The sequence below is a fragment of the Phascolarctos cinereus genome, unplaced genomic scaffold (genome assembly GCF_003287225.1).
Source record: "Phascolarctos cinereus isolate Bilbo 61053 unplaced genomic scaffold, phaCin_HiC Scaffold_8;HRSCAF=390, whole genome shotgun sequence".
NCBI classification, from domain to species: Eukaryota; Metazoa; Chordata; class Mammalia; order Diprotodontia; family Phascolarctidae; genus Phascolarctos; species Phascolarctos cinereus.
In genome coordinates, this window is record NW_027556291.1 from 19,253,848 (window position 1) to 19,280,124 (window position 26,277).

Here is a 26,277-nt window from a genome sequence, read left to right on the forward strand (position 1 = left end):
GGCTAGACTTTCAGTTATCAATGTCCTTCCGGTGCCCAGAATTGAACACAGTCCCTGAGATGTAATCTGACCAAGGCAGAGTACAGCTGGACTAGCATTTCCCTCGCACTGGACATCGGGCCTCCCTTAATGCAGTCTAAGGTGGCACTACTCTCAGCTTCCATATTATACTGTTGACTCACAGTGAGCTTGTGGTACACTTAAACTCCTAGATCTTTTTCAGACGAATTACTCCCTAGCCATGTCTCCCCTATGTTGAACTTGCAAAGTTCATTTTTAAAACCCATATACGAGACTTTACATCCATCTCTATTGCATTTCATCTTATTAGAATTTAATTCCTTTGTATACTTGGGGATAGAATGTATTGTCTCTTCTAGAGAGCAGTCAGCTCATCACCAGGTTAATCAAGGAAGGATGAATTCTTTGGCCATCATGACACTTGCAGACCTTGTACTATTGCAGCGTCATGGTCTACACCAATGGAGGGAACAGGCACACTAACACAATTTCCAGTTTCTGAATTAAGGAGAACTAATTACACTTTCCTGCAAATTCGCTGTAATTGTTACCTGTCTCAGGCAATTGCATTTTAAGCCCTTATTCTCTGTGATAGAAACATACCAACTCTGAATTGGATGAGATCTCAGGGGCCACCCTAGAGGGCAGGAATCCCCTCTACAGCTTTGCCAACATGAGACCACCCAGCCTTTGCTTTAAGATGGCCAGTGACAGAGGGAGAGCCATCTGCCTGATGGCTGAGGCAGTCAATCCTGCTTTTGAATAACTCTAAATATTAGAACATTTTCTCCTCTATCGAGCTGAAATTCTGTCTCTGAAGCTTTGACCCATTCCTCCTGTCTTTGATAACAAACAAAGCTAGTCTAATTCAATGACTAGGACAGAGTAGCTATTTCTTCCATATGTGGTTTAAGGGCAAGAGTCCATTTTCCTGTATCCAATAATAGAAGAGGGATGAGCAGGTGTTGTTAGCATGAGAGCCTTGTGGCTAACATTCTCCCTCCCCCCCACCCCCTACTGACTGGGGAACTAATGGAGAAAGGAGGCCCAGGAAATAGTTTGCAGGGCTAGCTGATCTCTGAACTTACCAAGTCCCCCTTTAGTCAGATTTGGCACACACAAATGATGAATAAGCCATAATCTCTAGTCGGCTTATTCCTACGAAAGAGATTCTGGAATTAGTGGCAAAGTAATATGATCCCGGGGACTACTTCAAAGATGAAGTAGAGAGTGAAGCCTCCGAACCACGAAATGGAAACTGAGACACAGCACAGCGTAGTAGTCAGAGTCCTGAACTTGCTGTGAAAAGCATTTTACTTCTCCCTGGCCTGTTTCCTCATCAGTAAAAGGAAAGGGTGGCATTCAATGACATCTAATGTACCTCTCATCCCTAAAGCTATGATCTTCTGAACAATGCATTTCATGGGAAGATTAGGAAGGGAAAGAACACGTATTAAGCCACGTGTTTAATAACCGTGTGCCCCATAGGCACTATGTCAAGTGCTTTACAAATGTTGTTGCATTTGACCCTCACAACAATCCTATGAGGTAGGTGCTATCATGATCTTCATTTTACAGGTGAGGAAACAGAGGCAGATAGCAGCTAAGTGACTTGCCCAGGGTCACATAGTCAGTATGTGCCAGAGGCAGCACTTCAAGCTAGGTCTTCTTGACTTCAAGGCTGGCTCTCTATGCATTATGCCATGATGCCTCTCACAAAGTAATATAATGTTTAGATTATTTTAAATTTGTACTTTCTAGGAACTAGATTGATACCCAGGAGTTCACAAGTGGTGTGAGACTGCTCATCTCACTTTTGAGCACCAGCTATATGAGCCTAGGCCAGTCATTTGACGTTTGCCTCGGTTTCCTCATCTGTAAAATGAGCTGGAGAAGGAAATGGCAAACCACTCCGGTATCTCTGCCAAGAAGATGCCCAACGGGGGTCTCTCTGCTCCTTTTGGCTCTACCAAATCCTTTTAAAACAAAGCCATTCCCAAGCTGGTGGCTTCACTGAGTTCTCTTAACCCATATTTGCAAATGTGCTAAAACGCAGGTCTCTAGAATTGTAAGAGTTTGAGGAACAAGGATGTGAACTCAAGCTTGGTCAAGTTTTGTGCCTTTGCCCCATGTCATTCTGCTTTTCACATTACAGGCAAATCAAATTCAGGAATTTCTGACCTCAAAAGCCAAGCTTGAATTATCAGGAAGAGACTGAGCAAGCCTCTGGGCATTCTGGGCAGGCACTCCTCTTTCCTTTCTCCTAATTCCTTTGTGAAGCTTCTCGTACCAGTAAATTTTGCTAACAAATCCTTATGTTGACATTTTGGGCCCAAAGCTAGTGACTAACACAAACTGAAATTAAAATTAATCTGTTTTTCTTTTTCCAAGCACCAGTTAGGCTCTATGGACTCATGGTGTTGCTGATTGGTTTAGATAGGTAAAGACCACTAAGTGAATGTTGACGCACCTGCTTCCCCCGGCATTAGAGGTGGTGGTTATCCTGGGTATACATTTCTCAGAAGAACATCTCACCTCTAAGTAGACAAAAATGTCATTGTAAAATACGAGAGAGCAGAGTGCAGTTTGTCTTCTTTTCCATAATTTGCTGGTATTAGGGCATAGACAAAATGTACAGAATGTGTTGAATAGAACTGAAGCCGAGCAGCGACATAACGGAATCTTCTGATTTCGTCTTTTGCTTGTATTTATCTCTCAGCAAGTTACCTGCATGTCAGTTCTTGTGAAATTAGTCTCTGAGCATCCTTGAAGGCTTTTTGTTCCAATCACCATTCTGAAGCTCTTTTGAGGCATGAAAAACAGACATTGGAGAGAACTTTTTAAATGGAAAAAATGAATAAAAAGGAGAAAAAATCATATCTGGCTTTGCTATTGTTCAGAACTGGGCAAACTTTTTAATATGTACTTTTTGAATCTCTTGGACAAAAGTATTCATGCTCACTAGTGTCCTGATATTATAACTGTTCAAAATAAGGCTGGTCCTCTACCTATACTGCTCTGTACTTGGCTACCAAGTTCTAAATGTGAACAGTAATCAACATGGGGTCATAAGGTCACAGAACTGGAATGGAACCTAGAGACCATCTGGTCCAGCCCCCTAATTTTACAGATGAGGAAACTGAGGCCCAAAGAGGTTAAATAAGGGACCAAGGCGGATTTTGAACCTAGGTCCTTTGACTCTAAATCTAGTATTCTTTCCACTGTAACATGCTGTGCCTCCTAAAGATTATAATGATATTAAGCAAATGTTCAATCGTTTCAATTGTGTCTGACTCATTGTGATTCCATTTGGAATTTTCTTGGCAAAGTGGTTTGCCAGTTCCTTTCTAGCTCATTTTTTACGGATGAGGAACGGAGGCAAATACAGTGAAGTGACTTGCCCAGGGTCACACAGCTAGTAAGTGTCTGACATCACAGTTGAACTCAGCTCTTCCTCACTCTAGGCCCAGTACTCTATCCACTGCGCCACCTAGCTGCCCTATTAAGCAAATAGTTATGCCTATATACATTTCCAGACAGAGAAATGAGTTCCATCGGCTTGGGTTTTCTCACTTTCAAAAGATATAGAGATATAAATTATCCAGTAGGATGACTTTAAACAATCTGTTCATACTAACAAATTAATATTGCATGCATTTCTTTTTTTATTAAATGAATTGCATAGTCTTCTGCAGGCAAAACTTGGGTTGAATGGAAGAATAGCTCTGAACAGCATTACAGAGGAGTTGAAGGGCAGGCTCAGGTTAAGCAAAGTAGAAAGAATGAATGAATGACTCAAATGTAGATGATCAAAAACATTTTTATTAGTGCTACGACACAGAGTATAAGTCATGTCAGACTTGAGCATAAATTCTTTTGACATAAAATTATACTGTTTAATGAAAACAAGCCACAGATGGATGGAAGTCTCTGCTGAATGCTCCACCACCTTCTTCCCATTGCTGGAAAGTTGGTGACAATAAATATAGAGGAAAAAGTAAAGACCTTTCTACTCAATTTTACACATCATTTACTGTACTGGCATTGAGGCCTCCATTAAATGGGCAGCGTTTAGGTGAACTGAGTTCTTCCCAATGACTCATGGGTCAGTTTGAGGCCTAAATTGATATTTCTCATTTCTTACGCAAATGCAACAAAAGGCATACTTTTTTTAAAAAAAAAACACCTTTTTTTATTAGAAGAATAAAAATATTCCTCTCGAATCTTTCCTATTGTCATGCTGATTCTCTTAACTCAAGGAGACATTCTCCTGGTTTATTGAGAAGTGGAAGGATTCTTTATAGAAGTTAGTAACTGCCTTCCCCAGGGTTACAGAGCTGTGCCTTCCAATTCCTCTGTTTTACCCTCCCCCTCCTCTCCCCTCCCCCTCCCGTCCCCCCACAGCTACCCAAGCACAAAACCAGAGAGATCATCTTGAGGTAGAAGATTGAGAAGGAATAAATGGAAAACTTGCAGTTGTTTGTTTATTGAGGCCATGAATGCCTCTTTATTTGTGTTTTCATTTATAAAGTGCTCTTGACGACCATAGTGGCTTGACATGTGAGACAAATTAGATGCGGATCCTTACAGGAAAGCAAATGTTCCCTCTCAAATGAGGCAGAAACCAGCCCCAGGATAATGATTATTTTTTTAAAAGCTTTTGCTTTAGACTCACTGAATACTTTTCTATCACCTACCTCTCCAAACAGTCTTTGGAATCAACCTCCTCAGATATTTTTCATGAAATAGAAATGTGCATATATGTGCATATGTATATATATATGATATATCTGATATATAAGATAATATGTAATATGCATAACATGTGTGTATATATATACATATATATGGATATATGTGTATATACACATATATATATATATACATATATATGGATATATGTGTATATACACATATATCTTACAATCCATTTCAGACCCTTATTAGCTCTGACCCTGCACTTAACCTGAGCCTCAGTTTCCTTACCTGTAAAATAGGGATAAATCTAACATCTACCTCACAAGGTTGTTGTGAGACTCAGTGAGATAGTGGGTTTATAGTGCTTTGCAGACTTTGAAGTGCTATTATTTTTACTGTTACTGTTGTCATCTTCATTCTTCTTATATTGGACATCATTCATATAGAAACTGTCTTGGGACAAGTCCAGATCATACTATTATTCTTCCGTGTTTAATGTTTGTTGCACTATTGCACAGATAGATAAAAATAATTGCTTTTTGTGACTTAATTTGGAGAAAATCAAGGGATTTATAAGAATCCCCTTTGTTGAATGGTACCACTGTATCCCTAAATTCAAGCACAAAGCTTTTGCTCCCTCTTTTTCCTTGGCATCCTTGTCAAAACTCCAAATGACATTTTTATGTTATTGCACAAAGTTGTAGTAGTTGTTATTCTATCCCAGCTCACCACCTTATCATCGTGGTGTTTAAGTAGACCTCGTCTAACTAAAGTTCTAAGTAACTCTCTACTGGTCAGTCTAAGACATCTGGATTATGGACAGTGATTGCCTTTCAAGATACCTTGAATGCAGTCTCAAGTCTGCAAACCCACAAGTGAGCCTTTGCATTTGGAAAAGTGGAAACATGGATATTCACACTATCAGTGATCTGGGAGAGCGTTCAAGAATATTTTCATCTTGTTTCTTTTTCTTTTTTTTTAAATCTCTCTACTGTAAGTGCAGTTATTTTTTCCCCTTAATTTTAATAGTTATCCCCTGGGTGTCATTCTTTTCTACAACACTCTTAACATCATAGCTGATCACAGTTTTTGTTGGTTCGTTGGAAAATTACATAGGCAACTTCTCCCAGAGAACTTGCATTTTAAGTCCCTTTATCGTTATCACACTTTAGTTCGAGTCCATGCTTATCAAGCTGTAATGTAGAAAACATTTTCTATTGTTTTGAACAACAGTTTCAGGGCAAGTTGTTGGTGAGTTGGTTCTGGAAGGGAATGGGACTGAGTGGCCATGGAATTTATACATACTAATATTAAAGAGGGTTCAAATTTACATTCATTCAATTCAATTCAACCAACATTTAAATACTTGCTATATGCCAAGAATTAGGCAAATGAAAATGGAAGGAAGTTCAAATCTGGGTTGTAAACATGCTATATATTGTTATTATATGATACCACATACTGTGGACATGTTATAGATTGTTATATGATATCATACACTATAGAAATATTATACATTCTTTTTATATGATATCATATGCTGTGGACATATTATATGTCAGTATATACCACAGACCAGGCCTGCACAACCTGTGGCCCATAGGCCGCCCAAAATCCTTTGGCCTGCCATAGGTTGTGCAGGCCTGCCATAGACTATGGACATGTTATATATTGCTTTTATATGATATCATATGCTGTGGACACAAGGATAAGGATTAGACCTGTGGTTTCTTTGATACAGGGAACTTTCTGGTGAGGAAACCCCCTCTACCAATGCATATTGGAAGCTTCTCTGCAACTTAGAGGTATAGAGAGTTGCCCAGAGCCCTGAAAGGATCATAGATCTAGGCTAGAAGGCCAACACCTTCATTTTTACAGATGAAGAAACCGAAGCTCAGAGAAGTTGTGACTTATGCAGTCACATAGCTAGTAAGCATCAGAGACAGGATTTGAGTCCAGTTCTTCCTGACTCAAGGTCCAGCAGACTATTCCTCCATATTGCCTATCTCTTCATATACTATATTATCATATATTTATTCATTTTGTACAGTAAAAAATATAGTTTTGTGATCAAAGTAATTAGCTTCTTAATATGAAATCTTCGTAATCAACAATAGTATTTCTATTATTTTGTAAATAGATTTGGAGTACATGAATAATTATAATAATAATGAAAAGAATCATTTCTTTTGCAAATCTATTTACAATATATTATTATTATTATTACAATTATAATTGTATAAATAGATTTCAAGTACATGAATAATAATGTGAGTAATTTCTTTACAAATTGATCTATAGTATACCAACATTATTTTTATTATTATTAAGAAGCATCATTGTTTTGTCAATTGAACTGGCGTACATTTTAGGTAGAGAAATATATCCCAAAGTCGAAAATGTAAATACCTACAATTATCAGTCAGATATTTCTGAGGGAAAAAATGATATTTTTATAACTATGCCTTTTTCTAAGAAGGCCTTATTTGAGCTATAACAGATCTCAGTATATTCAGGTCTCTCTTGATTTCTTTCACTTGCTCAAAAAGAAGTCCAGCACAGCACTGTTTAAGCTATACTGGGGAACAGGCTATTTTTACTACATGGCTACATAACTGGGTCAGTCTCGGGTAGTTACTTTGGGATTCAGCTCTCTTCTGGAAAATGTGGATAAGGCCTGCTGCTCCCTTGTGCTAGTTGTTTTGAGGGTTTAAGGTGGATAAAAGCAAGATGGCTTCGGAGAATACTCAGAGGCACAGATGGCAACATTCACTAAAAGGCAAATGCCTTGGGAATGACCAGGGAGTTGGGGCTGGGCGAATACCTGAGCTCATTGCTATAAAATGCAGGGATGACTATATGGACAGTTTGGCAGTTATCATGATTAAGGAAGCCAAGGGACACTGAGGAGTAAAGGCTTGGGAGCTAGAGCATTTAAAATAAACTTTCTGGCTTCTGTGGAACACGCTCTAGAGATAACAGTACAAGCTTTTTGTAGACCTAAGTTTCTTCTTAGCCTTTAAGTGATGGACTTTCTTTTTTTAATTTATTTTTTAATTTATTCTTATTTTTAGACAGTTGGGGTTAAGTGACTTGCCCAAGGTCACACAGCTAGTAAGTGTCAAGTGTTTGGTCTGAGGCTGGATTTGAACTCAGGGCCTCCTGACTTCAGGGCCGGCGCTCTGTCCACTGTACCACCAACTGCCCTTAAGTGATGGACTTTCAAAAGCTGACATTTCTATAGTACTCTAGGGCTTGCAAAGTGTTTTATGTCCATGATCGCCTCTGAGTAATCTTTCGAAACACTCACTATGGATGTCTATTGTTATCCCCATTTTACTGATGGGTAAGCAGAGACTCACAGAAGTGAAGGGATTTGCCCATGGACCCCAAGCCAGTAAGTATCAGAGACTAAATTCAAACCTGGGTCTTCCTAATTCTCTGTCCAGTACTCTAGTTGCTCTAACTAAGGCTCCTTGCCTTAAGAAGCATTCACTATTTAACTTACTATGCTATTATGTAATGATAGTCATTTCCATTTGTACAGCAGGTTATCCTTTACAAAGGGCTATTGCACATCTACTATTCCATTAGCTCTTCACATTATAGAGGGCAACTGGATCTTTCTATAACAAAACCGTGTCATTCTGTTAGAAACTGAGTCCTGGGCCAAATGTTGTCATTGTTTGTCCTTTGTTCTTGAAGAGGACTATGACATTAGGGAGGCGCTGCCATGACATGCAAGTGAATTGGATTCAAGTGAGGGAGGCCTGTGCGAGGCCTCTCCTCCTGAACCATCTGGGTCCCATGGTAAGATATAGATCAAAAGGACTGGAGATGTCCTGGGGCAGACCCAGTATGGCTATGCTTATGGTATGATGCAGGGACTCTTAACCTGGGGTACACAAGGGTTCTCTGAATAGATTTCAATTGGTGAATTTGGATGGGGGAAAATCTTGCATCTTAACTTTCACTAACCTGTAACTGCAATTTAGCATTTCCTTTAATTATGAATGTAGGCAACAATACTTAGGGGTTCATAGGCTTTACCAGACTGCTGAAGGGGTCTGTGACACGAAATGCTCTAATGAGAAGGAAATCAGTGTCCAGTCCCAAGATGACAGGGATTTTTTTACACTCAGTGATGATATCTGCAGGAAACATGATACAGAGGAATCAAAGGATCTGGGTTTGAACCTTGGTTCTGCCACTCAGTAACTATGGGGCCTTGCTCAAGTCACTCTGCTCTCTAGGTCCGTTTCCTCATCTGTAAAGTGATTGGAAGAATTCTAAGAATGTCTTGCTCTTAAATCCTATGATCCCATATGGGGCAATACTTCTGGACATGGTCTTGGATTGGTTAACTTTCAGCCTGGTTAGGCTAATTCAAAATTTGTATAGGCCCTGGGGAGAATTTAAAGAGAAGAGCACAGATGTGGTCCATTCCTCAACCTGAGGTTGAGATCTGCTTTGAAACAAACCACTCACCTCCTGATCACTCAGGACCCTCACTATGTTTTTTTGGGAATGAATGACTGGCTTTGTATTTTGAGGGTCTTCAGTGACCCCGGCCTCCATCATCTCTTCTTGTTCTCTTCCAAGAGAAGGGTGAAGAGGTCATCTTCTCCATGGTTTGACAATATAGAGGGCTATTTCATAAGGCTTGCTACATTTCTGAAAAATCAACACCTACATTTCTCCTTATTTGCTATTAGATTCAAGGGAAAATCAACTAAATGGGGTGGCTAACCTATTCTGCTGTGATATTTGCCTTTTGTACTAAGTGCTTCTGTAATCTCTTTGGTAAATGAAATTAATATAAAAGTGCTAAATTAATAGCCCCCCTGAGGTTTTACTCTCCTCTGAAGCTGTTTGTCAAAAAGAAAGGACGAAATTAAGGGATTTTGTGCTCCCTGTGGAGTTTTGTGTGTGTACCAGTGTGACAAAGGAATAACGAAGGCTTATCGGGAGAACAAGCACAGAATCTCAGGGTTGGAAGAGCAATTAGTGGCCCTTTAGTCTACCCTTTACCCCCAGAAGAATTCCCATTGTAATATATAAATGATCAGGGCTCATCTACCCTCTGCCTGAACCCTCCCCAAGGCATCCCCTTCATTTGGGGAGTTCAGATGTTTTTCCTTACATCAAACCTAAATTTGCTTTCTGCCTTTGAGGGCCAAGCACAACAAGTCTAATCACTCTCATCCCCAGTGGACTTAGCTGTCATGTCTTCCCTGATTCTTCTCTTTTCCATTCTAAACACCTCCAGTCATTAGCTGTCTGGTCTTAGCCTCCCTCTGTCAGAAGCCCTCCTTAATATTCATCTACTCTCCCAAGTGGGATAGGTTCTGCCACTCTCCTGCCCACCTAATGCCTTCTCTGTTCACTCTTTGGCTATCTGTACTTCAGGGACCCTCCCCATACTCTGCTTTGTGGGCCAACATGCCCGTTTGCCCATTTCATACCACCCAGTTCTACACCATTGCTCAACTTCAGCCAGCCATGAGAAAACAAATATCAAATTCTTATAGGGACTGGTCTGTTCTTAACTGCCAGAAAGTTTAGAAAATAGTTTAGTTTAGTTTGTAGTTGGCCTTGGTCTTATTCCAGCTATTGTTGTTTCATGATGTCTGCAGAGATTATTTTTGAAAATGATTACTTTTAATTAATCTTCTAAAGAAATATGTCTCTATTTATTAGCACTGCTCTTTTCTTCCTCCTTCACTTGACATTGGATAAAATCATTTTTCTTAGATGAAGCAGTGGCTTATATTACCTACTACGTACTCAAAAGAATCACTTGAAGGAAGAGGGAACATAACCTAGGGAAGATTTTTATACGCTGGACTTTGGAATTCTCTTTCTCCTCACCTCACACAAATTGGCAAAGATGGCGAAAGATGGAAGTGATGTTGGAGGGGCTGTGGAAAGATATGCACACTAGTACACTGATGATAGAACTGTGAATTGGTCCAACCAATCTGAAAAGCTACCTAAAATTATGCTAAGAAAGCAGAAAATGCCCATGTCCTTTGACCCAGGGATCTCGTAATTAGGCATATACTTCAGGGTAGTCAGAAACAGAAAGTTCCCATATACGAGAAAATATTTATAACAGCATTTTTTGTAGTAGCAAAGAACTGAGAACAAAGTGGGTGCCCATCATTTGGAGAACAGCTGAACAAATGTGGTACACGAATGTGATAGAATATTACTGCACCCTAAGAAACAATAAATATTGAGAAGCATATGTAGACTTATATGAATGGATTCAAAGTAAAGTAGGTAAAACCAAGAAAATAATATACACAATGCAAATGTAAAGAACATGGCAACTCATACTCTCCCTGAAACTGAATAGAATTGCTTGGCCTAGAAAAAGAGAGGAAAAACTAAGTCTCCCTCCCTTCTTTGCAGAGGTGGGGGACTATTAGTGTGAAATACTGCACATTCTGTCAGGCTCATTTGTTGGGTTGGTTAATTTTGTTCATCTCTTTTTCTCTCACTCTGTTTTATAAGAGATAACCTCACTGGGGTGGGATACATTTGAGAATAAAGGCAATACAAAAACAAAACTATCTGTAAAATATTTTAGAAGAAAAAGAAGAAAAAAGAGGATTGTATGTGATACCATGTACTATTAGTATGTAGAGTTTGGTTTTTAAAATTTTTTTTCCCACTTAATAGTATTTTATTTTTTCCAATTACAGGTAAAGATAGTTTTCACCATTCACTTTTATAAGATTTTGAGTTCCAAAATTTTCTTCTCCCTCTCTCCCTTCCCCCCCTCCAAGATGGCAAGCAATCTGATATAGGCTCTACATGTACGATCATATTAAACATATGTCCACATTAGTCATGTTTTGAAAGAAGAATCAGAACAAAAGGGGAAAACCACAAAAAAGGGGAAAAAAAAGAGAAAGTAGTATGCTTTGATCTGTATTCTGACTCCATAGTTCTTTCTCTGGGTGTGGATAGCATTTTCCATCATGAGTCTTTTGGAATTGTCTTAGATTCTTGTATTGCTGAGAAGAGCTAAGTCTATTAAAGTTGATCATTGCACAATGTGGCTGTTACTGTATACAATGTTCTCTTGGTTCTGCTCACTTCACTCAGCATCAGTTCATGTAAATCTTTCCAGGTTTTTCTGAAATCAACCTGCTTGTCATTTCTTAAAGCACAATAGTATTCCATTACATTCATATACCACAACATGTTCAGCCATTCCTCAATTGATGGGCATCCCCTCAATTTCCAATTCTTTACCACCACAAAAAGAGCTGCTATAAATATTTTTGTACATGTGGGTCCTTTTCTTTTTTTATGATCTCTTTGGGAGACAGCCCTAGAAGTGGTATTGCTGGGTCAAAGGTTATGCACATTTTTATAGCCCTTTGGGCACAGCTCCAAATTGCTCTCCAAAATGGTTGGATCAGTTCACAGCTCCACCAACAATGCATTAGTGTTCCAATTTTCCCACATCTTCTCCAATATTTATTGTTTTCCTTTTTTGTCCTATTAGCCAATCAGATAGATGCGAGGTGGCACCTCATAGTTGTTTTAATTTGCATTTCTCTAATCAGTGGTGATTTAGAGCATTTTTTTTTCATATGCTTTAGATGCCACAGATAGCTCTAATTTCTTTATCTGAAAACTGCCTGTTCATATCCTTTGACCATTTATCAATAGGGATAGAGTTTGTTTTTTAAAAGTGAATATTAAATAACAGAACAGCTCTGAATTTAATTTGGTTTTTGTCCATATATTTAAAAATGTTTTATAGATCTTGTTTTCTTTCTTTTCCCCCTATCACTTTCCACTAACTCCTCCCACCCTCCATAAAAGCCTTCCTTTATTTAAAAACATGCCTAAAACTGAGCACAGTAAATCAACACATTGTCCATGACTGAATATGTATATGTCATTCTGATCTCTAGTCTATCACCTCTCTGGCAAGAGGCAGGATGCGTGCATGCATCATCACCAGTCTTCTGAAGTCAGGATTGGTCACTGCATTGATCAGAGTCCTGGTGGCAGAAATACTTTTTGCTTTTTTGGGTGGGCAACCAGGGTTAAGTGACTTGCCCAGGGTCACACAGCTAGTAAGGGCAGAAATACTTTTTAAAGAACTAAGTTATCATTTTACTTTTGATTGATCCAATAAACAGGCAAATATTTTAAAAGCCCTTTTGGGTACTTCAGTCCAAATATGGACTCATGCAGAGTTGTTCATAGCTTGGGGTTTTTTTGGGATGCTTTTTTTGATCCTCTCCTTTCAAGGGGGACTCATAAATGGTAGGTCATCCTATGATACTCTACCTCCAGCTAAATGGATCTGATATCAAATGTGGCATTTCTTTGAGGGGAGGTCAGAGCAAAAGTCCTCATAAAGATTTCTTTAGTAGACTGCAAGCTCCTTGAGGGCAAGGACCAGGCTCAAAGGAATTTGTATCCTCTTTAGCACCCTGCACAGCATTGCATTAGATAAAGTAGGCGCTCAATAAATATTTGTTAAATTATAAATGAAAAAGGGAAGAAAGAAATGACTGAGTGGTAGGATTTTTGCCTGGTCTATGGTAGGTCCAGAGACAAGAAGAGCACCCTTCAGTAAGAACCAGGAATGTTCTAACAGCAATACTGTCCAAGTTGGTTCATTAGGACATTACTGTAGATCCTAATTAATTTTCAGCATGCATCTCACCAGATGGTATGAAACCAGAATTTAAAGGCATGTTCATTTCTGTGACTTCACAAAAATCTGCTGTGTCTACTAGAAAAGCATTAGTTGAGCTAGTCAGATTTTGACGGCATTGTAATTTATGCCAATTGAAAGTCTGAATTAGCATCAGTGAGCTACCGCTAAGTGCTAAGGTCAGTTGTGCATTTCATACTTCAGCTGCAGAGGAAGAATTTTATTGCTTTTCATAGCCATGCTGCTGTGGGGAAGGTTCGTTATTATGCCACAGACAATTAATTGAGGTACATTACCTAGAAACTTAAAAAGGTCACATGCGGAACATAATCGACACCTTATAACCCCTATTGCTGATTACTGAAATGCAGATTGGTACTTTCCCCATTTCCTCTGAGTAGCATAACTCTTCTTTAGCCTTGAATTACATTTCCATTTGCTTACACTCTTTAAACTTAAATGCTTAATTTACTCTTTTCAAGTGTCAATCTAACTTTCAAAACTGCACATCCCCATTTCCCTGAAATGTTATCATGATGAAATTAAATTTGTTATATACAGAGATATGGGAGAGGCATGATGAATAGAAATACAATGTTCTATTTCAATTAACCCTTTTCCCATATGTAATAACCTGCTTTTGTATATATACACCTATGGGGGAGGGCAGGAAGATTTAGACACAAAAATATATCCCATGTGAATAGGATAATATGGTGCTCAAGAAGAGAGCCACTTTAAGAAATTGTAGATAACATAAGAAAAACATTGAGTTTTTTTATACTAGATTTTGAGTTTTTCTTCTTGATTATAAGTTCCTAGAGGTTAGAAACTGTGTTTATTTCATCTTTGAATCTCTACTACCTGGCACAGTGCCTCATATAGTAGTCATGTAATAAAATATTTGTTGAATGTTGAATGAAAGTAACCATCGCATTCCTTTGGTCACATAATTTGTCCATCTTTTTCATCTGGATGATAACTTTACAATTTATATTGGTGATTCAGAACGTAAAGTGAACCTGCTTCTTTCCATTCTACATGGAAAGGTACACTCAAAAAGTGAAAGGGGTAGTATGCTGACTGCCTTATTGGTCATAAAGATCAAGGCTGACTGATTCTCCCTGATTGGTCTCTTTTCAGCTTTGAGAGATACATTGATACATATATGTGTGTGTGTGTGTGTGTGTGTGTGTGTGTATATATATATATATATATATAATATACACATATAATACATATATATCACACACACACATATCTATATCTATATCTCTCTCTCTATATATATATATCTATAGTGAGAGAGAGAGAAATATAATGGGCCCCAGAGAAGAGGGGAATCCACCCTCAGTTAAGCTCATTGAAACAGAATTACAGAGATTATATGTCTCCTCAGAGTAGAGAATTGCTCAGCCACCTACCCTATAGGCTTTGGGAAAATTTGGGCTTTCTTAAGCTGCCTTTTATTTTTCCAAAGAGAAAAGGGATGAGAATCTGGGGGTAGCCATCAAGCTTCAATAATCATATGGCTAAAGAGTTGAGACAACCACCTCTGAAGAATTCAAGGCTTTTGATCACACAGGAAAAGATTATTTTTATAGCTTTCATAACTCCCACTTATAGGTTAGGTCCTTGAGGGCAGAAGTGCCCCAAGTTCAAGGTTCTCTATAGGCACCATACTTCTAAAACTCTGACTTATGAGATCTCAGTGAATTAGTAAGATGTGTTCATTGGAGGTTTCTATGTGTGAAACAAAAGTCAAGTTGCATGATGCCCCAATTTGGTAATAATAATGTCGTATGTTAATAACCAAATCAACTCATCAATCATTTATTAAGTCCCTACCATTAGCAAAAATAAACAAGCCCCTGCCCTCAAGAAGCTTATGCTACTAGAATCTTTCACATCTTAATAAATATTAGTTGGGAATTATAGTTATCAGATAAGCTTACAATGCCCACCCAGTTACTAGCTCGATTCCCAGAATCTTAACATTTGGAAGAACCTCAGAAAAACATCTAGTCCAACTTATCTCTGAATGAGAATCTGGCTTTCAATATTCCCAGTGAGGCATCATTGAACCTTTTCTTGCAGACTTCTAATGATTTTACACCTGTTGCTGCAGGATAATAAAATGTGACGTCATGGGTCAGTTAAGATGCCTGCACATTGAACTATGTCCTAACCCCACGTAAAATAATTCTAGCCTAAGCTCATATAGGCCATTTAAAATGTAGGCTCTTCCCTTCCACCCACATTTCCTTTGATGCAGAACTTAACTCTCTCTTATTTAGGGCATGGCTGAAAATGCCCCCAGAAAAATGATACATCGAGGAAAAGAAGTTAGAGAACATGTAGCAATAAAAGGCCTGTGCTTTTTATCTGGAGACATGCCATTTTAAAGAGACTTAAGGTCTCAAGTTGAAAGAACATTTCACTAGGCAGAATTTCATCTCTAAGCATGAGTAAAACATTTGAAATCCAGTGATGAAAGGCTTAAGATGAATGAAAGGTAGTATTGCTATTTCTGAAAATATTTTATTTGAAGATGCTGGAGATGGGTATAGAAATATTCTGGTAGCAAACAGTGAGCTCTGGCACAAAAGTGATTGATGGGTGTGCTCATGGTTTGATCTCTTCAAGTCTGAAACTTCGACAGTTCTGCAGTAAATAAAGCTAATGCTCTATACTGGGAGCCCTCAAACATGAGGACTAGTGTTACTACGATGTTACTAATACCTGGGAAAGTATTCAGGTTCAAAGATTGTTGGAGATAAATAATACACAAAAATGTGCTGAATTTTAAGGAAGACTTTTAAAGTTTTCCCCTAGAGCGTTTTCCTTAATTTTATGAGGATGTTGTTTTCCTTCCTATTAATCGCCGTCATGTTGGGGGGGGGGGTGACACCTGAAACTGGGAAGGAAAGTGTGAGCTCAGAACATACTCTGAAATCACATGCAGAATAATTGGAGATGAACTATCAAGAGCAACCCCAGGTCCCCTAGGCAATTCCAGAAGTGAGTTCAGATTTCTTCAATCGCACACAAACATGAAGAGATGGGCAAGAGGGCTATTCATTCCTTAATTTAGTTCAACACAAGAAGCATTTATGACTCAAGTGCCCATCACGTGTTAGCTACAGGCTTAGGCACTGCAGTGATAAAGAGAGAATGAATTGGTCTTGTGCCCTTGGGCTTGGATAGGAAAGACCCTATCATCTCTCCCCTAGACAGTCTGATCGAGGAAGAAAGATACAGGCTTAAAACACAGAAGAGAACAAGGGCCCCACCCACCAGATAAAGTAGTGTGCACATTTTTAACTTTGTTCTTTCCTCTCTCAGAGGCATGGATTGAAAGACCCTATATTGAAGCAGACAGGGGCCAGGTTTTTTTTCCCCCATGATCACCTCTGACAAGTATTCTGTATTGGTTATTAGAGATACTGTGGCACCACCAATCCAAAATGGGATGAGCTGTGCTCTGGCTCCTCTGTGCTATCTGTATTTAAGAGTCAAGAGGCTCAAGGACTGTTTCTCTGCAGTTGAGGAGAAGTCAGCTCAGGAGGGATGAGAAACTCTGAAAGATGAAATTCTGAAGATATCAAGTAGAGGGGGAAGGTAGAATACCCAGCTGTCTGTAGGTCATGAAGGGGTAGGCCTCGATGGTCTCCAAGGTCCCTTTTAGCTCCAGGGCTTAGCTCTTATGGCCATCTCCCTCCACATTCTCACTACTTCTGAATCCCTTAGTTATGGGCAAACTCTTTAAGCTTATTTCAGCATTATGCTAAATTACCTATTGTGTATCCAGGAGCTAGGTTCTGGTACTCAGCCTCTACCACCAGTTTTGATGGTATACCTTGGTGCTTATTAAAGAGGCCCGGGGCAAAACTGGCAGTTGTGTGCCCATATGCTCAGAGGCCCAACTCTTCCCCTTTTAGAGCCATTCTCAGAACAACAAAGATGTGGTACCATGAGAAAAGGAAGTGGAGACTGGTTCTGCCAGTGGGTGATCCTTCTTGTCAATAGGCTGGTTCTCCTTGCCTCACCTGCTTCTTCCTCTGAACCCTCAGGGTTTAAATCCCCACCCTCTTTTCTATCACAAGTTCCACTCCCCCAGGTCTTTCACAAAAATTAATATCAGTTGACAACTTCTTTCTCTTCCACTGGATCTGCAAAAAACACATAACCCTCTCATCCTTTTTAACCCTTTCTATAGGATTTTGCTCATAAAAACTATGGGGCAACAACACAAGCAAAGGGAAAATGACCAAGTCTTAGGTCTGGTCAGCAATGCCATTACAAACAAAACTAGTCAGCGATCTTCCTCAGCTTTCTCTCTTCACCAACATCTTCTTGTGTTGGCCTGGCCCTACCCTTGTCTGTGTTGAACGTTCCTGCTAGCTCCTTTAAGAACTTGCTTGCTGGTGTTGTTTGTGGGGCCTCTGCTTAAGAAAGATACATTTTTATCTGGCCCTAAGGAGTCTTTCCATGGGCTTCAGGCCATTCTGCAATGACTTTGCAGCCACTTCCTCCACCTTGTCTAGAGTTTTCCATGCCTCTGCCTCCTTGAAGTCCCTTAACCATTTCCTTCTGTCCTTGCAGGCCAACAAAGCTCACTCTTTGCTTTCGGACAAGTTGAGAGTTTTCACCTGATGGGCTGGCATTCAGGGCTAAGCCCTTACAAGCTACGTGCTCCTGCTGTTGCTCCCTGGTATGAAAGATGTTTGTTTCACAGCTGATCATGAGAAGGGCCAGGAATAGAAAGATTTGTCTTTCTGTTTCTAAAGCCCATACCCCACAGTGTACATCCTGCATAATTGGTTTCCTTGGTAATACTATGTATTTTATTTTATACATTTAAAGACATCATTCTGAGAAGGGGGTCGATAGGCTTCCCTCTACTGCCAAAGGGGTCCAGGACACAAAAATGTTAAGAACCCCTGTATTAGAGCCTCATTTTCCTTATCTACAAAATGGGAATAATGTGCCTGTACTACCTAGCTCAGAGGCTTTTGCAAAACTTAAAGCACTTGGGAAATATGAGTTGTTACGTGCTCCACACCCTTGGGTGTTCTTAAGCAGGGCTCAGCAGGGCCAGGTGGCACCTCAGCCAGCCAAAGTACCATGCAGAGGCAACCGCATCTCCTACCACCTCCCTACCAAGGGGGTGAAAGGACATATACAGGAAGAGACATATGTCAAGACCAGGTATAGGTGGTTTATCGGATGGTATGTGGAGAGCTTATCATGTCATGAGATCATAGCTCTGGAGCTGGAATGGACTTTGTAGACCATCAAAGTTTAGTCCACCCTCCTTCCTTAAGAGAAGTACTGAGAGGAAGGCACTTGCCCAAGGTACACAAATAGCAAATATCAGAGTCAGGATTTGAACCAGGTCCTTGGACTCTAGAGGCCATGCTCTTCCTTGTGCTTTCTCTTAAAATAACCCCTTTCCCGGGAGCCTGGGACTACAATTCCTGGGGAGCAGAAATGGGTTGCTACTAATGTGTATAGGCTCCTCGAACTGTTTTGCTCATGTGTATATGTGTGTGTGTGTGCGCGCGCCTCTCTGTCTTCCAATTTTCCCCTCAACTCTTGATTGCAGATCACTTATCTAATGTTATCCACATCAGGCTTTCTTCCTGGGTGCAATATTTCAGAAATGACATTTTACCATTAAAAGTTTTGATGAACTGATGTTTGAACAGCAGTGTATATGAGCACGAAATTCAATTCTTTAAAAAAGCAGGATCAGCTCGGCTCATCGAGGTATCTATCAAATGGACCAGTTGAAGGACACTGGCACCGGGTATTCCTCCATAGCAGGTGGGAGCCAAATGAGAATTAACCAGACCCCCTTTCATCTGCCATGGGGAAGGGGCAGACTGAGACCTCACCCAAAGCCTCATTGCCTGGGAAGAATGCCTTTGATAGCTTTGAACTTCCCTTCACCTTGAAATCACAAGGAGTTTTGAACTCTTCAGAGAGCTTATGTTCACCTCCAATTTGTGCATGTGAGGGAAAAGCTCTCATTATGCCTAATACACCTCTACTTAGATCTTTTCAGTGATGTTTGGTGCTCATATGCAATTGTATCAGCAGTCAAATGTTAAAAAAAAAAAAAGTAGTCAAGTAAATGGCCATCTACTTCCTCTTCTCAGAACCCTCAAAGACTGGTCCTGCCTCTTATGGGTACCATCCCTTCCCCTCAGCACTACCCACCCCCGTATACTTTACAGCAACCCTATATATATATATATATATGTGTGTGTGTGTGTGTGTGTGTGTGTGTGTGTGTGTGCGTGCGCATGTATTTATATATAGTTTCCCCCTATTAGAATATAATCTCATGGAGGGCAGGGACTGTCTTACTTGTATTTATATCCTGAGTACTTAGCACAGTACGCGTTTAAATTCATATTCTCTCTCTCTCTCTTGCTCTCTCTCGCTCTCCATCTTGGTTTAGTCTTGGAGGTATTAGTACAAGGCTAGGGTGGTTCTGGAAGCAATCTGAGGATATAAATCACTTCCAAATGGGTCCAAGGAAAGTGTTGGGCAGGAAGGGAATATTTATATAGTGCCTACTATGTGTAAGGCCCTGTGCTAAGTGCTTTATAAATATTATCTCATAATTCAAAGTTCTGCATTGTCCCAGGATCAGACCCAAGCCCCTTGGACACAACTTACCCAGCTTGTTAAGTTCTCTAGTCCAGGGTTAGCCTGAATGGAGCCAGAGCTCCACAGAGAAGAGTCGGTACGTAGCCCTGTCTTGGAGTAAAAGGCTGTTGGCCTCATCTGTTTCCAATCCTTTTGGTACATTACCATTCTATCTCTTTATTCGATGTTCATCTGTTTTCACAGAGGAACTCATTGGAAGAATATTAGCTAGATTAAACCAATGTCACCTGCACCAAATTCTAATTAGTTTGGTGTTAGCAAACAGTGTCTAATGGAAAACATAATGAAATTTTAAAAAGTAATATTATTTTCTCCTTTTCCTCTCATTAGCTGGCATACTGAGTTGTTTCTGAGCAGAAATCAATAGGACTTATAGGTTCAATTCTATAACTGAATTACTTTGATGCTAATCTAATCATGTAACACTATCTCCTAAGCCAAAAAAGGGGAAAAGGGGAAACAAAAGAAAATAGAACAAATGCATGTAGTTTGAAAACCATCATAAACAAATTTAGCAACCAACTGCTGGGAAAACCACATGAAAATACATGGGCAGGGAAGGTGGTCCTGGTGAATGCAACCCTGGGGAGATAAGGTCAAAGGGTGAAGGGGCTTTTCAGGAAGTTCACGTGATCGTCAATCAAAATATGCTGGGGGCATACTGGGAGCATGGTGTAATGAAAACAATGGGAGGTTTGAAGTCAGAGGATCTGGGTTCAAATTCTGGCTCTGCTACTTTCTACTTTTATGGTTTTGAACAAGGCACTTCTCCTTTCTGGCCCTCACTTCCTCATGGTCAAAAGATGGGGAAGACCCATCTTAGAGATGACCTCTAAGGTCCTTGTCAGTTCTAAATCTGGGATCCCATGATCCTTAGTTGAATGTTCAGAGAATCCCCCTGATGTTTGCACTGGCCACTTCATATCTGGATACAATGTTCTACCTCTGGATGCTACCTTTTTAGAGGAGCAAACTGTCTGGCTAGTGAGGTGTAACCACAATGATGAGGGGTATGAGCCCCACTCCCCCAAGTCCAGGAAGAAAACCTGAAATACAGATTGATTCAAGAACTCAGATGCTGTACTGAAATATAACCTAGATGTTGGAAGGAATGAATTTAAGGAAAGAAAATCAGATAATTAACATATGCAGTTTAATTAAACCTGAACAGATCTCACCTTTGACAAATTCACTTCCAAATGTTCTACTCCATGGCACTGGGAGTTATGTTGAATAGCTTCAGACCTTTAGCTGATGACAGCGTTATCAGTTGGTAGTCTTTCAACTAATTGAATCAATCCTCCCTTGCTCCAGCTGGCAAGAGAGAAAAGTACATTGACTTTGGGAAACAGAAGAAGGGTTTTGTTCCTTAGTTCAAAACAAAACAAAACAAAACAAAACAACATGTTTTATGCTCCCTTCTCCCAGCCACAATCTCTCTGCCTGCTGCTCTATCTTTTAGAGCTTAGAGGTCTCAGACATGAAGTTTTTAATAATTCAATTACGACATATGAAAGAAATTTCTCTTAATGGACAAACTCATTGACAGAGAAAGAAATATAGCATTTCTATTCAGACTCACTCAAGGGACTAAAGAGATAAGTTTGTTCAAAACTTAAAATGGCTTTTCAGACTTTCTTTCCCTACGTTCCTCCCTTCTCTTCCTTTCTCCCTCCCTCCTTTGTCTTCCTTCCTTCCTCCCTTCCTTCCTTCCCTATTTGTGCCGTCAGTCTGAGGAATACCATTGTTTCCAGTCTAGCCAGGCAGTAGGTAAGGAAAGAGGGCCTGTACTTTGATTCCCTCCCCTCATCCTTTGTAATACCTGCTAGTCAGCAGTGGCTGCTGGGCTTTCATCCCACCTCCTTATCTCTAATCTCATTTCCCTGTGATGAGGTAATAAGGAAGGAGCTGAGAGATGCTAGCCCATCCTCTTTTAGAAATGTGCATCTCTCAGTCAGATGAGAGAAGCTGGAGAAGACAAAGTGGTTTTTTTTGGTCATTACCAGAGGAGCCTATTTTTTTTTCTACTAACTTAAAACTTTTCCACTTTTTCAATTTGAACATGATGTTCCTGACATTTCATTCAATCTACTCCTTGTTACGTGCCCCCAGGGTGCAGGGGAGGCTGCCTATGGCACAGCTGTCTTATACCGTTAGGAGTGAAGTCTGTCTTCCAGGGAATTTAAGCCAATTTCGCCAGTTTCAGGGAAAGCTATAGATGGGTATTTTGGGGTAGTAAATGAGCCAGAGTTTATTTAAGCCAACTAAAAAAATGAGGGGGAGAGTATTTTCCTTTGTTAAAATCTCTACTGTGGAACTTAACTGAATCACTAAGACTTCTAACATGGGTAAAACTCAAAAGGGATGATGTGTTTGTTGGAGAAAGTGTTTTTATAGCTCAATGAAGGAAGAAACTTTTGAATAAAGTTATGAAAGGGAATTTGAAGGTATAAAAATGCTGGGACAGTAACTGGGAAGTTGAAGCCTCTCCAGCATTCACTGGAAAGCGAGTACAATTTGGCATGCATGAAATGAGATGTTACTTTACCGGTAATTTATCACTCCAAGGGAGTCATTTCATTCTGTTTAATTTTGCTCCATTTGTTACTCCCCTTTCTCCTTTCCACTCACCCTAATCTGGAAGTCAGAGGTGCATATATACTCTTCTCTTTCCTTTTATCTTCTCTTCCTCCGGGGCCTGGAGACTTGGCCTCCATATTCTCTTTCAGAAAGGAAGTCTAATTCCTGTTGCTTCTGACTGAGCTGAAGAAAAGGTTTAGACTAAAAGTCTAATGCTGGATAAAACCTAAAAAGGAAACAGATTAGGATTGGGAAAACAAGAGAGGGACAGGCAGAGACAGCCAGACAAAGACAGAGAGAGGCAGAGACAGAGAGATAGAGACAAAGAGACAGAGAAAAAGAAACAGACAGAGACAGAGACTGGGAGACACAGAGAGAGACAGAGATGGACAGAGTGAGAGCAAGAGTGAGAGAGAGAGAGCGAGCGAGAGAGAGAGACTTCCCTAGGACCTTACTACCTTACTGCAGAGGCAGCCCTATATAGTGACCAAGGACACTAGAGTAAGGGTTCCTGGTTTTGAGAGGCAGCTTGACTTCTTGTTGGCTGTATGATATTGGGCAAATCACTTAACTGTACTGAAGGAATGGAGGGTAGTGAAAAGGGTGCTAGCTTAGAACAAGGAGAACTGAGTTCTGTGTTCCCAGTTCTATGCACATGAGTACCGTACCTACTCATTCACTGATCTTCAGTCACCTCTCACTAACTGTCTATTGGATACTTCACACTGGGTGTTCCAGAGCCATCTCAAACTCAAACAGAACTTATTACCTTACCTCCAAACTAATGGTGCTTCAAACTTACCCATTTCTGTCGAAGACAATACCACCCTTCTGGTCTCCCAGGTTCTTAACCTCAGCATTATCCTTAACTCTCTACTCATCCTCACTCCACATCTCTGAGCAGATGCCAAGTCTTGCTGTTTATGCCTCCACAGCATCTCTTGAATCTGACTTCTTTTTTCTACCTCTACAGCTACCTTAGTTCAGGTGCTCATCACCTCTCATTAAGACTACTGCAACAGCTTCCTAATGGGTCTCCTATACTCAGTTTCTCTCCATATGAGACCAGCCTTCACACTTCTGACCAAGTGATTTTCCTTAAGTGAAGATCTGACCACATCCGTCTTCTACTTAATAAATGCCAGTGGTTTCCTATTGACTCCAGACTCAAATATAGACTTATCCATTTAGCTTTTAAAGTTCTTTACAGCCTTGTGCTAACCAACTGATCTTTCCAACCTCATTGGACATTATTCTCCCTCCTGTACTCTGGGATCCAGCCAAACTTGTCTTCTTCTCATTCCTCACACACGGCCTCCATCTTTCATCTCCATGCCATGCCTGGAACACAGTCCCTCCTTCTCTCCACTTCATCAGTACTTTCTCTCTTTACAATGTCGCTCAAGCACCACCTTCTGCATGAAGCTTTTTCAGATCCCCTCAACTGCTAGCACCCCCCTCAAACTTGACAATTTTGGATTTACTTCTATTGATTTTCTGTAAACTGATATATGTCTTTGTTGTTACTATCTCCCTCCCCCAACACACATCTAATTTGAATGAAAGATTAAGAATTATTTAATTTGTGGGATTACGTGTCTCCATTGCCTAGCACAGGATCTGGAACATAGTTGGTGCTTAATAAATATTTGTTGATCAATTGATTTGATTGCTAACTAGTTACATGATCTTCGGTCAATCAGTTAACCCCAGTTAGAATTCTAGTATCTCAGAGTCAAAAGGGGCCTTAGAGACCACCCAGCTCAATTCCTACCCAAACAGGAAGCCCCTCTACCACATCCCTAACAAGTGTTCAACTCAAGGTCCTCCAGGAAGAGGACAACCACTACTCTGTCAGTCAGTCAGTCAGTCAGTCAGTCAATGAGCATTTATTACATGCCTACTGTGCGTCAGGCACTGTGCTAAGCACTGGGGATATGAAGAAAGGTAAAAGCCCATTTTTTCAAGGAGCTCATAGTCTGATGGGGAGATGACATGCAAATAACTGGATACAAACAAGATATAGATCTACATATCTATAAATAGTATAAATAGCATATGTACATATATATAACATATATATATGCATATATATATATGTATGTATATATATATATATATATATATATATATATATATATATATATAGTATAAACTATAGATAAGCAGAGGGAAGGCACTAGAATTAAGGAAGACAAGGAAAGGCTTCCTGAAAATTTTAACTGCAACTAGAAAGGAACCCAGGGAAACCAGGAAACAGGATTGAGGAAGGCACAGGGGTTAGTCAGTGAAAATGCCCTGAGTCAGAAGATGGATTGTTTTGTCAAGGAACAGCAAGGAGGCCAGTGCCACTGAATTGCAGGGTACAAAGAGGAAGGAGGTATAAGAAGACTGTAAAGATATGAGGTGGCCAGGTTATGAAGGCTTTGGAACACCAGAGGATTTTATATTTGATCTGGGAGGTGATGGGTAGCCACTGGAGTTTAGTGAATTGTGGGGTCTGTGACATAGTCAGACTTAAGCTTTAGGAAGATCACTTTGATGGCTGAGTGAATGATGGATTTGAGTGGGGAGAGACTTGTAGCAGGCAGACCAAGCAGCAGGCTATAACAGTCTAGGCGTGAGGTGATGAGGGCCAGGACCAGAGTGGTGGCAATGTCAGAGGAAAGAAGAGGCCATCTATGAGAGATGTTCTGAAGATAGAATCAGCAGAACTTGGCAACTGATTGGATATGTGGGATGAGAGAGAGTGAAAAGTCAAGGATGCCACCCAGGTTGCAAGCCTGGGTGAATGGGAGGATGGTGATACTGTAGACAGTAATAGAAAAGTTAGGAAGAGAAAAAGGTTTGGGGGGAAAGTGTGATGGATGAAGACAGTTTTGGACATATTGAATGTAAGATGTCTATGAGACACAGGGTTTAGGATGTCCAAGAAGTAGTTGGAGATGTGAGAGTGGAGGTCAGGGCTAGATAAGTAGATTTGAGAATCATCTGTATAGAGATAATTCAATCCATGGGAGCTGATGAGATTACTAAGTAAAATAGTATATACAGAGAAGAACAGTGAGTCCAGGACTAAGTTTTGGGGGATACCCACCATTAGGTGTCATGACCTAGATGACAGTCTCAAAGGAGACTGAGAAGGAATGGTCAGATAGGTAAGAGGAGAACCAAGAGAAAGTAGGGTCAAGGAAACCTAGGGAGAAGAGAGTATCAAGGAGAAGAGGGTGACCTACAGGGTCAAAGGCTGCAGAGTGGTCAAAGAGAATGAGGATTGAGAAAAGGCCATTGGACTTGCAAGTGAGAGATCATTGGTAGTGCTGGATATAGGTCAGCCACATCTCTAATTTATAGTGACAAAAGCAGGCCTCCAACACAGGTCTCCTTGATTCAAAGCTTGGCACTGTACACCATATCACACTGAATTTCAAATTTTAAAGAATTACATATAAATATCTGCTATTATTAACTATGTGAGGAAAAATGTTTTCTTTTGGCTCCACTTATCTAGCCAGCTAGGTGGTGCCATAGTGCATAGAGTGCTGGGCCTGGAGTCAGGAAGACCTGAGTTCAAATCCCACCTTAGACACTTACTAGCTGTGTGA